General features: G+C 34.3%; 1 long non-coding RNA gene across 1 annotated transcript; it reads right to left on the minus strand.

Moving 5' to 3' along the window:
• Positions 1–3707: 3707 nt before the first annotated feature.
• LOC136032508 (uncharacterized) lies at positions 3708–13560 on the minus strand. Its single transcript, XR_010618727.1, has 3 exons — positions 13214–13560; positions 8209–8444; positions 3708–3799 (listed from the first exon to the last, which is right to left on the minus strand). It is a non-coding gene; the product is annotated as an uncharacterized LOC136032508 (long non-coding RNA).
• Between the last annotated feature and the right edge of the window lie 3245 nt (positions 13561–16805).

The following is a 16805-nucleotide window of genomic DNA, read 5'->3' on the forward strand; positions in this document are numbered from 1 at the left end:
GATTCTTAATCATTGCAAATGCAACTTGAGACAGCAATGTTATTGCTACTTGTACTGCTGCTACTAGAATTGTTAAATGAAATCAAAAGAGTTGAAGCACATCCTTGTTGCTAAAATTGCATAGGGGCAATATTTCACGAACAGAATGGAGCATTAAGTTGAAAATTCCAGAAAAATTTAAGGGGAAGGGTAGGGGTGCTAAGAATAAATCAAAAGACATGAAGAATATCCATGGTTTTCAAAAAAAGCGATATCTCAGGATCGGCTAAGGGTACTAAGGTTAAAATTGCTAGGGCATGGTGAAGGAGATGGTGTACTAAATCAGAAAGAAACTGCATAACAGAAGTATGTGATCCAGGTCGGTAAAATTGCATTGACAGCTTCCATATATTGTATTGGTCAGAAGCACGTTCGAGCCCTGAAGTTACATCAAAAACAAATGACATTCTAGTTTTTAAAAATGAGACAGGTGTCCTTCTTGTGTTTATTTACTTTATTATTTATTTTCATTTCTGTTTGCTTAGGATCATAAACCTTATCACGATTTAACCTCATCGTGAGGTCTTAATTAAGTCAGAATTGTAACTGCATCATCATCATTGCTTTCAACAGCAGCACACAAGGCAAAGTTAATCCATAGTAATCAGGTAACAAAGCTCATTAAGAATAGGGGGGCAACAACTACGTGCTTCTTATTTCAAGTCATGGCATACGTGAAATCGTCACTGAAAACAGATATAACAAATGAAAATAAAAGTTTGTTTAATGAACTATAGAGTGAAATACATATGAAAACAAAAAGAAAATTATCAAGTTTTTAAAGGTCCCGGTAACACCTCGACTCTCCTGTTCTTTCGACTAAAAATTGCCAGTTCTATTGATTGATCTAAATATTGGTCCAGGTCGTCAAAAGAGTCAAGACTCAGAGACTTGCAATATCTCAGCAACAATCTGGCAAGTTAAACTGAAAGTTTCAAGTCATATTGAGGGGAATGTTGAATTAAATCGAAAGATATTACAGATTCAGGCGGTCAGACGGAACATGTCTGCAATATCTCAAGAACGGCTAAGGTTATTAAGCTACAATTTTTAGGGCAAGTTGAGGGAAGGTGCTGATTAACATTCGCCTATGCCTGGCGTTGTCACATGACGGGGATCGAATGGCTTCAGCCCTTTAGAAGCCTAAAGAATACGGAGATTTTCAATCCATTTATTTGAATAACATTCCGTCCAAACCTCTACAGTGCAAATATTATTAAGAAATTGGTACAAATTTCTTTTCGAAAATATAATATTACACCACAATCTGGATTCTTGAGGCGATGAACCCTTAATAGCTTTACAATACATTTCTTTTTATTACCAAACTGAAAAAAATAAGTAAAACTATGTCAGTTAAAAAAGAAAATAATATGCAAAAAAAAAATCGTCAAAGAAGTTTTTTTAAGAAAAGTAAAGAGTTAAAGAGTAAAGACTAAATAGTAACCGAAACTCTAAAAACGGAACTTGCATACAAATAGATACATCAAAAGAATCAGATTTTATGTTGTTTTTAAATATATAAGTTTCATCAAGTTTAGTTTTACACGTCAAAAGTTACGAGCCTGAGAAAATTTACCGTATTTTCAAAATTAGGGGGGAAACACCCCCTAAGATTCATAGAATCTTAATGAAAATCACACCATCAGATTCAACGTATCAGACAATCCTATTGTATAGGTTTCAAGCTCCTATCTGCAAAATGGGGAATTCTGTGTTTTTTTGCCAGAAGAAAGATCACGGATACGTGTTTTTATGGCACTTGGTATTAACCAAGTGACATATAGCAGTCGCCAATTCTGTCGGTCTGTCTGTCGGTCTGTCGGTCTGTCTGTCGGTCTGTCTGTCGGTCTGTCGGTCCCGGTTTTGCTACTTTAGGCACTTCCAGGTAAGCTAGACGATGAAATTTGGCAAGCGTATCAGGACCGGACCAGATTAAATTAGAAATAGTCGTTTTCCCCGATTTGACCATCTGGGGGGGAGTGGGGGCCCGGTTAATTCGCAAAAAATAGAAAAATGAAGTATTTTTAACTTATCAGCGGGTATTTGGATCTTAATGAAATTTGATGTTTGGAATGATATTGTGTCTTAGAGCTCTTATTTTTAATCCCGACCGGATCTGATGACATTGGGGGGAGTTGGAGGGGGAAAACCTAAAGTCCCGGTTTTGCTACTTTAGGCACTTCCAGGTAAGCTAGGACGATGAAATTTGGCAAGCGTATCAGGGACCGGACCAGATTAAATTAGAAATAGTCGTTTTCCCCGATTTGACCATCTGGGGGGGGGAGAAGGGGCCGGTTAATTCGGAAAAAATAGAAAAAATGAGTATTTTAACTTATGAGCGGGTGATTGGATCTTAATGAAATTTGATGTTTGGAATGATATTGTGTCTCAGAGCTCTTATTTTAAATCCCGACTGGGTCTGATGACATTGGGGGGAGTTGGAGGGGGGAACCTAAAATCTTGGAAAACACTTAGAGTAGAGGGATCGGGATGAAACTTGATGGAAAAATAAGCGCAAGTCCCAGATACATGATTGACATAATCGGAACTTATTTTGCTCTCTTTGGGGTAGTTGGGAGGGGGGGAGTAAGTCTTAAAAATTAGAAAAATGAGGTATTTTCAACTTACGAACGGGTGATCGGATCTCAATGAAATTTGATGTTTAGAAGGATATCGTGTCTTAGAGCTCTTATTTTAAATCCGACCGGATCTGGTGATGGGGGGTGGGGAGTTGGGAGGGGGAAACCTAAAACTTGGAAAACACTTAGAGTGGAGGGATCGGGATGAAACATGGTGGGAAAAATAAACACAAGTCCTAGATAGATGATTGACATAAACGGAACGGATCCGCTCTCTTTTGGGTAGTTGGGGGGGGGGAGTTAATTCTGAAAAATTAGAAAAAATGAGGTATTTTTAACTTACGAATGGGTGATTGGATCTCCATAAAATTTGATTTTTAGAAGGATATCGTGGCTCAAAGCTCTTATTTTAATCCTGACCGGATCTGGTGACATTGGGGGAAGTTTGGGTGGGGAGACCTAAAATGATGGGAAACCCTTAGATTGGAAGGATTGGGATGAAACTTGGTTGGAAAAATAAGCAAAAGTCTTGCATACGTAATTTACATAATTGGAATGGATCCGCTCAATTGCGGGGGGGGGGGGGGTAATTCTGAAAAATAAGAAAAATAACGTATTTTTAACTTACGAAGGAGTGATCGGATCTTCATGAAACTTCATATTTAGAAGGACCTCGTAACTCTGATATCTTATTTTAAATCTCAACCGGATCAAACGTAATTGGGGGGGGGGCAGTTGGGGGGACCGAAATCTTAGAAAATACTTAAAGCGGTGAGATCAGGATGAAACTGGATGGGAAGAATAGAAACCTGTCTAAGATACGTGACTGACATAACTGGACCGGATCTGCTCTCTTTGGTGGAATTGGGAGGGGGGAGGTAATTTTGAAAATTGAGGTATTTGTAACTTACGAAAGGGTGACCAGATCTTAATGAAATTTGATATTTAGAAGGATCTTGTGCTATAAAGTTTAACTTTAGGTTCTGACCTTCTCACAAGTGCCAAATGAGCTCTTGGCTCTTGCTCTTCCGACCTTCGTCCAAATGAGCTCTTGGCTCTTCCGACCTCGTACCATATGAGCTCTCGGCTCTTCCGACCTCGTCACAAGTGCCATATGAGCTCTTAGCTCTTGTTTTGTTATTGTTTTTTCCATGAGTGATCATACCAGCCCAGTGGTCCTAGAATGTCATGAGAGGGCTCATTGAAACGGAAATTAAAAGTTCACAAAAAAATTGGACCGCAACTAGGCCCCCCTCCCACGCTCATGTTTCCGAAGTCACCGAATCAAAATTTTGAGATAGCCATTTTGTGGGGTTACAGGGGGGATCTATACATGGAGGATTTTCTTATGGGGAAAGAGACTTTTCATGAAGGGGACGCTGGATTTCCGAGCATTATTTTTTCAAAAATCAGAAATCAAATAAAAAAAAAGTTTTCAACTGAAAGTAAGGAGCAACATCAAAACTTAAAACAAACAGAAATTATTACGTATATGAGGGGGTTCATCCCCTCGTCAAAACATCGCTCTTTACGCTAAAGTATTTTGAGTATAAGAACTATTTTAATAATTATTAATTATTACTTAATTATTAATTACTTAATTATTCTAATTAATGGGATTCAGGGGGCATTCTTAAAGAACTGGAACAAAATTCGGACTTTTGTGTAAAGAGTGAGGTATTGACGAGAGGGTGAGTCCCCTCATATTAAGCATATGAGGGAGTTTCTTCCCTTCGTCAGTACCTCGCTCTTAGCGATAAAGTTAGACATTCATTAAATAATGACCGATATAAACAATAATTTGTTTGTGTTACTTTTCGCCCAATCTTAGCATTTAATATTATCTTAAGCAGCTTCTTAACTATGATTTTTATGTGATAATAAAACCAAAGATATTGTATGTTTCCGGCTTGTAGTTGTTATTAAATAATAAAAAAACAAGCTTTTTTTAACTGAAAATAAGGAACAACATTAAAACTTAAAACGAACAGAAATTATAACGTATATGTGGGGGTTGCCTTCTTCTCAGTACCTCACTCTTTACGCTAATGTTTGACTTTTTCTTCAAATTATTTAAGAATGACTCCTGACACACAAGGACTGTTTAATTAGAATTATAAGCTTTTTACAAATTCACAACATTTTAACGTAAAAAGCGAGGTACTGAGGAGGGGACAATACCTCATATACGTAACAACAACCAAAAGAAAAATCTGAGAAGATTGCAGTTCAAACAGTTCGTGGTAACGAACTGTAAGTAAGGAGCAACCCGGTTCAATAGGAAACGAAACTCTAAAAAACGGTTTAAAAAAGGATTTTGATACCAATAGATACATTAAAAGAACCAGCTTTTTATGGTGACTCCAATTAAGTTTAGTCTTATCCATCAAAGGTTACGAGCCTAAGAAAATGTTCCTGATTTTCGAAAAGAGCGGAAACACCCCTACAAGTCAAGTGACCTTAATGAAAATCACACCATCAGATGCAGCGTATCAGAGAACCTTATTGTATAGGTCTCAAGCTCCAATTTGCAAAAATGCGGAATTTTGTATTCTTTTACCAGAAGAAAGATCACGGATGCATGTTTATTTGTGTTTTTTTTTTGGCTTGGTTGTTTGTTTCTCTGTTTTCACCAGGGGTGATCGTATCAACCCCAGTGGTCCTAGAATATCAGAAGAGGGCTCATACGAATAGAAATTAAAAGTTCTAGTGCCCTTTTTAAGTGACCAAAAACATTGAAGGGCAACTAGGCCACATCCCCCGTAACTTTTTTCCCAAAAACTTCCGATCAAAATTTTGAGATAGCCATTCGGTTCATCAAAGTTGAAAGGCCCAATAAGATGACCCCCCCCCCACAGACACAGGGGAAAGATCTTTAAGTTATTAAATTTATCCATTGTTTACACATAGTATTTGTTATTAGGATGCATACATACATTTTCAGGTGAGGGGGACAAATTTTCTGCTGGGGGGTTTTACTCGGGGGAATTTTCCATGGGGAGGGAAGTTTCCAGGGAGTGATCTTGTCAGGAGAAATTATACGCTGCAAGAATTCGCCAGGATTCTTATAAAAAATTATTTTTATATATCTTGCTTTCTCTTTTCCGTCTCATTTTACGCACGGAGTGGTTAAGAGTAATTGTCTGGGGTAAATTTTTTACCCGGATTGAATTGTCTAAAGGATATTTCCATGGTGAGGGGGTTTCTCTGTGGAGGTGGGGTCAGATTTCTGGCATTACTTATTACAATCAGAATTAAAACGATCGAGGCGTTGAGGAGGGAATAGTCCCTTTCATATACGGAATAATTTCTGTTCGATTTAAGTTTTAATGTCGCTCTTTACTTTCAGTTTAAAGAACTTGTTTTTTTTATTTAATTTCTGAAGTTTTTCAACTAATGCAGGTTCGAATTTGGCTCACCGTATATGAAAATTAAAACATAATTTGCATATTGATTTTGGCAGATTCATTTCGTGTATGAAGAATTGCCTTCTCCTCAATACCTTGCTCTTTACGCTAAAGCTGCTAGTAGTTTTAAAAAAGCTCCCTATTCTAATTTAAACGGCCCTGTGTTCCAGTTTTAGTAAATAGTCAGACTTTAGAGTAAAGAGTAAGGTATTGAGGAGGGGGCAAACCTTCAAATACGGAATAATTTCTGTTCAATTTTTCAAACAATGCCAGTAAATCTGGCTCACCCTCTATGAAATTTACTCCTTCTCCTCGCGGAAACCCCCATGGAAATTTCATCCAATGTAATTGATTGTAAACTCCAACATGATTCTAAATCAAAACAATGCACGGTATCTCTGCTTTTCGGAAAGAAATGGTGGGAGGAAGACAGAGGGAGCAGTTGAAGTGGCCACAAGTCAAAACTGGTCCTTCAATAATACTAATGAATTAGTCTTGTGTGATTCTAGTTGAAACAAAATGCCACACCAAACGTGTAGCTGAGATAAGTGGTACTAGGGGGTGGGGAGGGGGAGCTACAGGCCCATAAAGGTTTGCCAGTTATACAGATGAATACCCTTGCATGATTCTAGTTCAAATAAGATGCAACAAGCCTACCTTACTAGTAAAAAAAAGTGAAGTGAGAGGGGCACAAGAAGGGAGAGGAGAACCCAGATCAAGTTTGATTCTCGAATCATATAGATTGAAATTCCTCTATGATCTGGGTCAAACTCGGTTCAATCTGCCAACCTTTGTGCTAAAAAGTTAGAAGTGAGATATCCAGGAAGTCGGTGCAGAGGTGGCCAAAGGCTGATTTTATCCCATCAATAATACAATCTGTAAATGCTTGTGCTATTCGGCTTCAGACAAGCTGCTTCGTGCCTTCCTTTGTATTGAAAAGTTGCAAGGGGAGTAAGAATGGAGGCGTCACCAGCCCGGTCCTTCCAGTTGGTTTTTTGGTTTTATCACCCTTGCAAGACTTGGCTTTTTATTGCATCGAACCGGGACATAAGACCGTTTTGGCTCAAAGTTAATATCCACTCTTTTTTCGAATGTCTATCACAATAATGAATTGTCAGTCCCTTGAAATTTTCAAAATGATATATCTAATAAACGAACTTTCCGCCCCAGTTTTTACAAAGAAAAAACCCTTGTAATGTAATTTTATCAACTCTTCGTGGGTTCCTAATTAGTATAAGAATAAAAATACATCTCTGTTAGTCTAAAAGTTGATTTTACAGCTATGGACCAACTTTCAAATACCACAAATATTATTTCAATGTCTTCGGAGGTTATGTGTGGGTAGGTTCAACGGACGCCATGAGAGGGAATGCATTTTCTCTCCAATCACTTTTGACTCTTAAATTTGCCTCTTTAGAGCTTTTAATTTTAATCAAATAAGCCCCATTTTAATTCTATACAACCACCCTTCCATATGAGTGACTCTAAAAAAACTAATACAATAAAGGGCTCTTCACTAGAGCAACGTTAGTGTTCACTCTTATTTAATCTTATACGTGTATGTACAAAAACTAATACCCCCCCCCCAAAAAAAAACTAACGCCACACACAGAAATTCATTCGACAAGATTAATATCGAAATAACAAATATACACACTTGACCTAGATAATTGTTCTATAATTACGTGGAATCTTATTACTCACAGCAAAAGAATTAAATGAAACAAGTTCTGTGATCAGGGTTGTCACTAATCTTTCGAAAGGCTTATAACAAATCGTCCCTCTAGTTTTCTGATAACCAGCTTCTACAGTCTCAGACTCTACCGTATTTATTCAGATAATTTGATTTGCTTACTCAAATAAGTTGAACTTAAATTTATCTAAAACAAAAATTGGAAGTCCACCAAAATTATAAATTTGAAAAGAATAATACAGACGGCAGGTCTGTATTTAAAAACCTTTAATATTCTTTTTTCCACAAGTTTTCTATATATAGCACTAGTTCAAAATTCATTTACAGGTTGTTTGATAGAAAAACGAGAAAAAAAGATATCAAGCAAGCTGTATCTCACTAAATTTTAACAACCCAGGAGTAAAGACAAGTACTTAAACTGTAAAATCTAAAGAACTGAAACTAATTAATCAACCAAACTATACCGATTAAAAAGAGTATTTTATACCTTAATAAAGCGTCTTTTGACTTCTTCAACTTCCTTTCCAAGTTTGACGACAATTTTGTCAACAGATCGTCCATGAATATAAGGCAGAATATCCTGCGAAGTTTCAGTTCTTACTTCTATGTGCCCTATCCTCAAATTCCCAAGCACAGCTTCCAAAGTTGGAAAATCCGTGCCAGGTGTAGCACTCAATGCCAGATCCGAAACTGATTGTGACGACGAGTTAGTTCACGCACCACCTTATAAAACACATTTGATGTTAGAAATAATGTATATTCTTTTAGAACAATGTTTTGTAGATGGTACTTTTCCAGTGTTTTTAAGCGAGGTATTATATCACCTTTACCAAAAAACAAGACCTCAAAAGTTCCCTCCGACTTAAGACCAATATCAAAAACCTCTATTTTCTCTAAATTTTGGAAAGTTTTTATTCACCAATTTCCTCTTTGACGATATTCAAGATAAAATTAACCCAAATCAGTTTGGCTTTAGCCGAATCATAGCACCATCCATTGTTTATGTCATATACTTGGACACTGTTTTCAAACATCTTGAGTTAAGTAATTCCTACGTTGATGCTGTTTTTGCTGATATTAGCAAAGCCTTTGACAACTTGGATCATCAGACAGTTATTGATAATGCAAGGGCTTTAGGTGTCAGAGATTTTGCTTTACGTATGGTAGCTAGTTTTTTGTATGGTCGTGAGCAATGTTTAGTCCTCCCTAACGGAGATTCATCAGGTTTTACCTCGATTCCCTGTGGAGCACCCCAAGGGACTAAATTGGGTCCTTTAGCATTTTTAATTGTTTTTAACAATGTTTTACCAAACTTTGACAACACTTTTAACTTTGCGGATGATTTGACATTACTTAACCTTTGTCAAACCCCAGACACTTTGGGCGTTAAACTTGACTCACTCATTAACAACTTAAATAATGATCTTGACAATGTTAAACTCAATCTAAGCACACCGAAAAGCAGTTTAACGCTATTCTCCTTTTTAAAAAATATACCCCCAATCAGTAATTACCTTTGCATTCTAAATTTAAACATGGTTAAGCTGCTTGGTGTGCACTTGGACAATGACCTTAAATGGAAGTCTCTCTCTTTTCACTGATTTAAAACAGGTGGTTTTCTCCTTAAATCTTTGTCCCTTCTTAAACGATTCTCCGTATCAATCCAGAACCTTAAAATAATTTATTGTTCTTACATAAGACCTTGTCTTGAATATGCTTGCCCTATCTGGCACCTGGGTTGACCAAATCCCGATGTTCTAAAATTGAAACCATTCAAAAAAGAGCTATAAGAATTATACTGGGGACGTCCTATACTACTTACGATAAAGGTTTGGCTAGACTTGAACTTACTACATTGGAATCACGACGTCACTTCCTTACCATGAACTTGGGCACAAGTGCCTTAGTTCTGACTATCATCGACGTCTTCTTCCCCCCTTAAAAGAAAATCCCCCAATCCTTCCCAATACAAGACTTAATGCTCGTAGAGCTCCAAATACCCAACTTGACTTGTGTCCCCAAATGTTGACCATGAGGTACAAAAATTCTTTCGTTCCCTCTTTTGTTTCGCATTTTAATAATTGATTTAGCTTTGTAGCTATGTTTATCCCTTAACATCTATTTTATGATTGTAATTGTTCTGACGTGCTTATGCTAGCTTGTGTGCTATTCTAGCCAATAAATCCTATTCTACTCTATAATATTTGTTATATAATATAATTTAAATGTTTTAAAAACGTTTTCGAATATTCAACCTCAGAAAAAAAAACTCAAAATACAATAGAAAACTGATATTAAGAAAAATAAACTCAAAATAGGAGAATATCCTAACTAAGATTATTCAATTAATGAAGGGATAGTAACGAAGTTCTCCTTTTGAGTTGTCATAAGTAATTTTCTTAAACTGTCGGATACGTTAGCGTTTGCATATACACCATATTGAAAAATTTCTTTGAAGACTTACAAATAAAAGTTCAATAGAAACAAACCCTTTTATTTTACAGTGATACAACAACAACAACAAATCTATTGTCTTTTTATAATAAAAAAAACTAAAAACCTTTTAATTCTTAAAAACAAATCCTTTTTTTTCAGTTTATCTGCTTAAGACGGCCATTTTAAATGCTACCAAAATATCCAGAGATCGTTTTGTTGCTTCACTGTCAAATTTAATAATTTTTCCCTATTGAACTTTTATTTGTATGTCATGAAAAGGCGGTGTGGTCTCCAAAATACTTTCTTCAAAGAAAAGAAGAAATAAGCTTGAAAACAAGAATGAACTTGACAGAGATCTTACTTCAAAATTTAACACAACAGGTCAGCAACTAAAACACAATTAAGCACCCGTAAGGGAACTAAAGCATGTGCAGGGAATGGGGGAAAAGAATAGCCCCCTTATTCATATTAAGAACAGAGTAATTTTTTTTAATATTTGGGATATCTTCCAAAACTAGCACATTTTAAAGGCTTTGGCTCTCTTCCACAAAAAAATCATACAATGCATTTCTTTGGCCCTCTTCCATAATAAATCATAGACTGTTTGTCTTTGGCCCCCTTTCACATCAAATCGTAAACTGTATGTTTTTGGCCCTTTCCCACACCAAATCATAAACTCCATGAAATTGGCCGTCTACCAAACCAAATCATAAACTGCGTAACTTTGGCTTTTTTCGAACTATATGTCTATGGCCCATTTCCACACCAAATCAGAAACTGCATGTCTTTGGCTCTCTTCCACACCAAATCATAAACTGCATGACTTTGGCCCTCCTCCACACCAAATCATAAACTGCATGACTTTGGCCCTCTTCCAAATATATGTCTTTCACCCTCTTCTACACCAAATTATAAACTTCATGTCTTTGGCTCTCTTCCACACCATATCATAAACGGCATGACTTTGGCCCTCTTCCACACCAAATCATGAACTGAATGACTTTGGCCCTCTTCCACACAATAGCGTAAACTGCATGTCTTTGGCCCTCTTCCACATTAAACATAAACTATATGCCTTTGGCCCTCTTCCAAACCAAATCATAAACTGCATGTCTTTAGCTATTTTCACAGCTCATCATAAACTGTGTGACTTTTGGCTCTCTTCCACACCAAATCATAAACTGCATGACTCTGGTCATCTTCCCACCAAATCATACATTACATGACCTTGGGCTCTCTTCCCACCAAATCATCAACTGTGTCTTTGACCCTCTTCCATACTAAATTATGAACTCCACGCCTTTGATCCTCTTCATACCATATTGTAAACTGTAAGCCTTTGATCCTCTTCCACACCAAATCATAGACGGCACGACTTTGAGTCTCTTCCCATCCAAATCATACACTGCATGACTTTGGCCCTCTTCCGCAACAAATCATAAGCTGCATAACTTTTGCCCTCTTCCAAACTAATTCATGAACTGTATGCCTTTGGCACTCTTCCAAACGAAACCAAAACTACAAGTATTTGACTGTCTTCCACACAAAATCGTGAACTGTATGAATTTGGCTCTCTTCCACACCAAGTCATAGACTGCATAACTTCGGCCCGTTTTCCAAACCAAATAATAAACTGCATGCCTTTGGCTCTCTTCCCCAGCAAATCAGAAACTGCATGACATTTGCCCTCTTCCACACCACATCATAAAGTGCATGTCTATGGCCCTGCTCAAAACATAATCTTGAGTTTTGAGGCTAAAAGTATGCAAAGAGGCAACGTATCTGATGAAGAGTAGTTTTAAATGGAGTTTGACTAAGCGTCAGTCATTGCAGTTTTCAGTATATATATATATATATATATATAATATATATATATATATATATATAATATATATATATATATATATAATATATATATATATATATATATATATATATATATATATATATATATATATATATATATATATATATACTATATATATATATATATATATATATATATATATATATATATATATATATATATATATATATATATATATATATAATATATATATATATATATATATAATATATATATATATATATATATATATATATATATATATATATATATATATATATATATATATATATATATATATATATATATATATATACTATATATATATATATATATATATATATATATATATATATATATATATATATATATATATATATATATATATATATATATATATATATATATATATATATATATATATATATATATATATATATATATATATATATATTATATATATATAATATATATATATATATATATATATATATATATATAAATATATATATATATATACATATATATATATATATACTATATATATATATATAATATATATATAATTATATATATATATATATATATATATATATATATATTATATATATATATATATATACATATATATATATAAATATATATATTATATATATATATATATATATATATATATATATATATATATATATATATTAAGAATCCAGTTGGACTTAACTTATAAGTAATTCCTTGAATCCTGTCTCAGAGTCATCCTATCAAGCCTTATTTCCACAGAAATAACATTATTCCTTTAAACTACGACTGCTGAATTCAATCAATTTGCTCTAATTACTATCTAAGAGCTTTATCTGACTAATGAATGGATTTTCATTGGGGAAATTTCGCTTTTGGCATACTTTTGCCAGGTTTTTTAGTTTTCTTTTTTTTCTTTTTTTTCCTAAAATTCGAAATTAGCTCTTCGGTGCTTGTAATCAAAATTTCTTGAAGTTTAACAATGACAGATAAATTCACTTTCTCTTCTTATAAAAACCTAAAATCAAAGAGTTACATTTGCTACGTAGAGATTAATAAGGCAAGTCTAAAAAACCTACTAATATGACGTTAAAGACTAGGGCCAACAGGAAAGTATCTGGGGCACAAGAATTTCAGAAACTATTCTGAGCTTTTGTTCTGAAAAAAAAAGAAGATGTCATCTGGAACTTTTTACCTGACAATACGCATGGTTGCCAGTTGCTTTGTGTGCTTCATCAATAACAAGACACTTGATGAGCTCCGCAGGACAAGCTCTACTTGTAAGGTCGTTCATCATAACCTGAGGTGTCAAAAAGAAAACCCGATTTTCCTTCCACGCAGTAGTTCTGGCTTTGGGTGCCATTGTTCCTAAAAAAATAAGAAAATAGTATAGAATTGGATATTAGAAATGTTTTGGTGTGATTTAAAAAATGTTGCAATGCGAGACATGTACAATCTCTCAAAATTTACTTGAAGATTTGTACAAGAAAATTTTTTGTTCTTTTAAATTCTTTGCAAGTAGAAACGACAAGGCGACGTAAATTCTAAGAAGCTCAAATCTAAAAAACTAAATACAATTCTTGGCAAACGCAAACGATACAGTAACGTAAATTCTAAGAAACTAAAATCTAAAAAACTAAAATGCAAATTCTTGGCAAGTAGAAACGAGAAGGTGAGGTAAATTCGAAGAAACTAAAATTTAAAAAGCTAAAATGCAATTCTTGGCAAGTGGAAACGACAAGACAGCGAAAATTCTTAGAAACTAAAATCTAAAATCTAAGAAACTAAAATGCAATTCTTGGCAAGTGGAAACGACAAGGTCACGTCAATTCTGTTTCATCTTAAAGAAAACAATATTCCCTTATATCTAACCCGGAAAATTAAAAAACAAAAACCTTAAAATGCCTACGTAAAAACAATAAGGATCCAAGATAAATTTTAAAAATATTGGATTAGCAAGATTTTACAATTATTATAAAGATGAATTACCCAAAACTAGAAAAAAATTGTTATCAAGGGCTCTTTGTACGGAATAAAAATAAACTTAAAAACAAGATGTATTAGACTGTTGTGTAACAAATATGTAATAGTTCAAGATTTTACCACTTGACAACCTGGAATCAAATACTAAAAATAAATTAAAACAGCAATTCTAGGCAAGTAGAACTTGGCAAATGTTTCGTCTCACAGAATACGAAACTCCCTTATTGCAACCCAGAAAATAAAAATAAAATTCTTAAAAATACTTGTTCAAGTCCTCATTCAAATCTTATTCAAATCCTTAAAATCCCTAAAAAGATCCATTTTACAATACTGAGCCAACAAAATTTTACATTTATTATAAAAATGAACTACCAAAAACGGAGAATGGAAAACAATTATGAAAGACTCTTTATCCGGAATAAAGACAAATTAAAAAAAAAGATGGTTTAAACTGTAATGTAACAAATACGTAACAGTCCAAAACCAGTAAAATTTACCACTTGACAAGCTATTACAGATGTAGTAAAGACAATGGAAGAAAGCGGCTACGATATTAAACTTAATATACTTAGGGTACGTTAATTCTACAAGAACAGAAAGTTTACTTAGATTCGTACAAAGTTATTTGAAAGAGATTAATAGAGAGGGAATGTTTATAACACAAATAATTGACAAAAGAAACATCTGTTACCACCTATATAAAAAGACCCTTCCGCAACAACTCACTCTTTACGTTAAAGTTTCTTTTTATCCTAATTCTTTAAGAAAGACTCCTGAAACACAAGGGTCATTTAATTAGAACAATAAAAAGCTTTTTAAAAAGTGCAAAAAAAAACATTAGTATAAAGAGCGAGGTGTTGAGGAGGGGGCAACCCCCTTCACATACAAAGTAATTTCTGTTAGTTTTAAGTTTTAATGTTGCTCCTTATTTTCAGTTGAAAAAAACTGATTTTTTGTTATTTAGTACATATCAAAGGACGACCCGTTGGCTAAGCCTTGCAGGAACCTAGCATAACTACAATAGAATTTAGACAGGGAAGGGGTCATAAAATACACTTTAATCTTGAAGGGAGCCAATAGCATATGTAAATAGCATAAAGAAAATCGCCATGGAAGTTCCATGAGCAGATTTTGGGATGCCCATATATAGGCACGTTTGCTGACAAACCTCAGATACCCTATCTTCCTCTTCCTATACCCAAAAAACAGAAAACTTTTGGTTTTGTTACAAAAATGTGTTCTTGATTTCTATAAATATATACCTATATCTATATATATATATATATATATATATATATATATATATATTATATATATATATATATATATATATATATATAATATATATATATATATATATATATATATATATATATACATCAAACAGTTCATGGTAACAAACCGTCGTAAGGGAGCGACCCTGCTCAATAGTGACCGAACCCCTAAGAAACAGAAATCTTTATAACAATAGTTACATCAAAAGAATCGCAGTTTAATGATAATTGTAAATATATAAGTTTCATTAAGTTTAGATTTAACAAACCAAAAGTTACGAGCCTGAGAAAATTTGCCTTATTTTAGAAAATAGGGGAAAACACCCCTAAAAGTCATATAATCTTAACAAAAATCACACCATCAGATTTAGCGTATCAAAGAGCCCTACAGCAGAAGTGTCAAGCTCCTATCTACAAAAATGTGGAATTTTGTATTTTTTGCCACAAGACAGATCACGGATGCGTATTTATTTTTTTTGTTTTGTTTTACGTTTTTTTTTTCTTTTCTTGTTTTATTATTCCAGGGGTGATCATATCGACCCAGTGGTTTTAGAATGTCACGAGAGGGCTCAGTCTAATGGAAATTAAAAGTTCTAGAGCTCTTTTTAAGTGACAAAAAAAAACTAAAGGGCACCTAGACCCCCTTCCACGCTCATTTTTTCCCCAAAGTCGGATCAAAATTCTGAGAGAGCCATTTTAGCATAGTCAAAAAGCACAATAACTATGTCTTTGGGCACAACTTACTCCGCCGCGGTCCCCGTGGGAGGGGCTGCAAGTTACAAACTTCGACCAACCAGTGTTTACATATTGTAATGGTTATTAGGAAGTGTACAGACACTTTCAGGGGGATTTTTTGGTTGGGGGAGGAAGAGTTGAGGGGAGGGATTTATACGGGGGGAACATTCCATGGATGAATGAATTTGTCATGGAAGAAAATTTCCATGAAGGGGGCGCAGGATTTGCTTTTTCTTAGAAACAATAAAAAAATAAATATGAAAGTTTTTCAACTGAAAGTAAGGAGCAGCGTCAAAACTTAAAACGGACAGAAATTATTACGCATATGAGGGATTCACCTCCTCCTAATACCTTGCTCTTTACGCTAAAGTGATTTTTAATTTTATTAATTTCAAGTATTTATTCTACGGCCCTTGTGATTCAGGGATAATTCTTAATGAATTGGAAAAAAATTTAAGCATTAGTGTAAAGAGCGAGGCATTGACGAGGGGGGAGCCCCCTCCCCCCATGTACGTGTAAAATCATACGAATATAGAAGTTCGTTAAGTAAATTAATTCGTAATTTATGTATATTTTTCTAATAAAACGTTTTCTAATAAAAACGTTCCAAAAATTAAAAGTTCTAGTTGCCTTTTTAAATAACCAAAAATTAGAGGGTAAGTAGGCCATACTCCCCCGCTCCTTTTTTCTCAAAATCGTCCGATCAAAACTATGAGAAAGCCATTTAGCCAAAAAGTAAATTAATATGCAAATTTCGTATTAATTATCAATGTGCGGAGAGCCAAAATCAAAACA

This window comes from Artemia franciscana, chromosome 10 (genome assembly GCF_032884065.1).
Source record: "Artemia franciscana chromosome 10, ASM3288406v1, whole genome shotgun sequence".
Classification (NCBI taxonomy): domain Eukaryota; kingdom Metazoa; phylum Arthropoda; class Branchiopoda; order Anostraca; family Artemiidae; genus Artemia; species Artemia franciscana.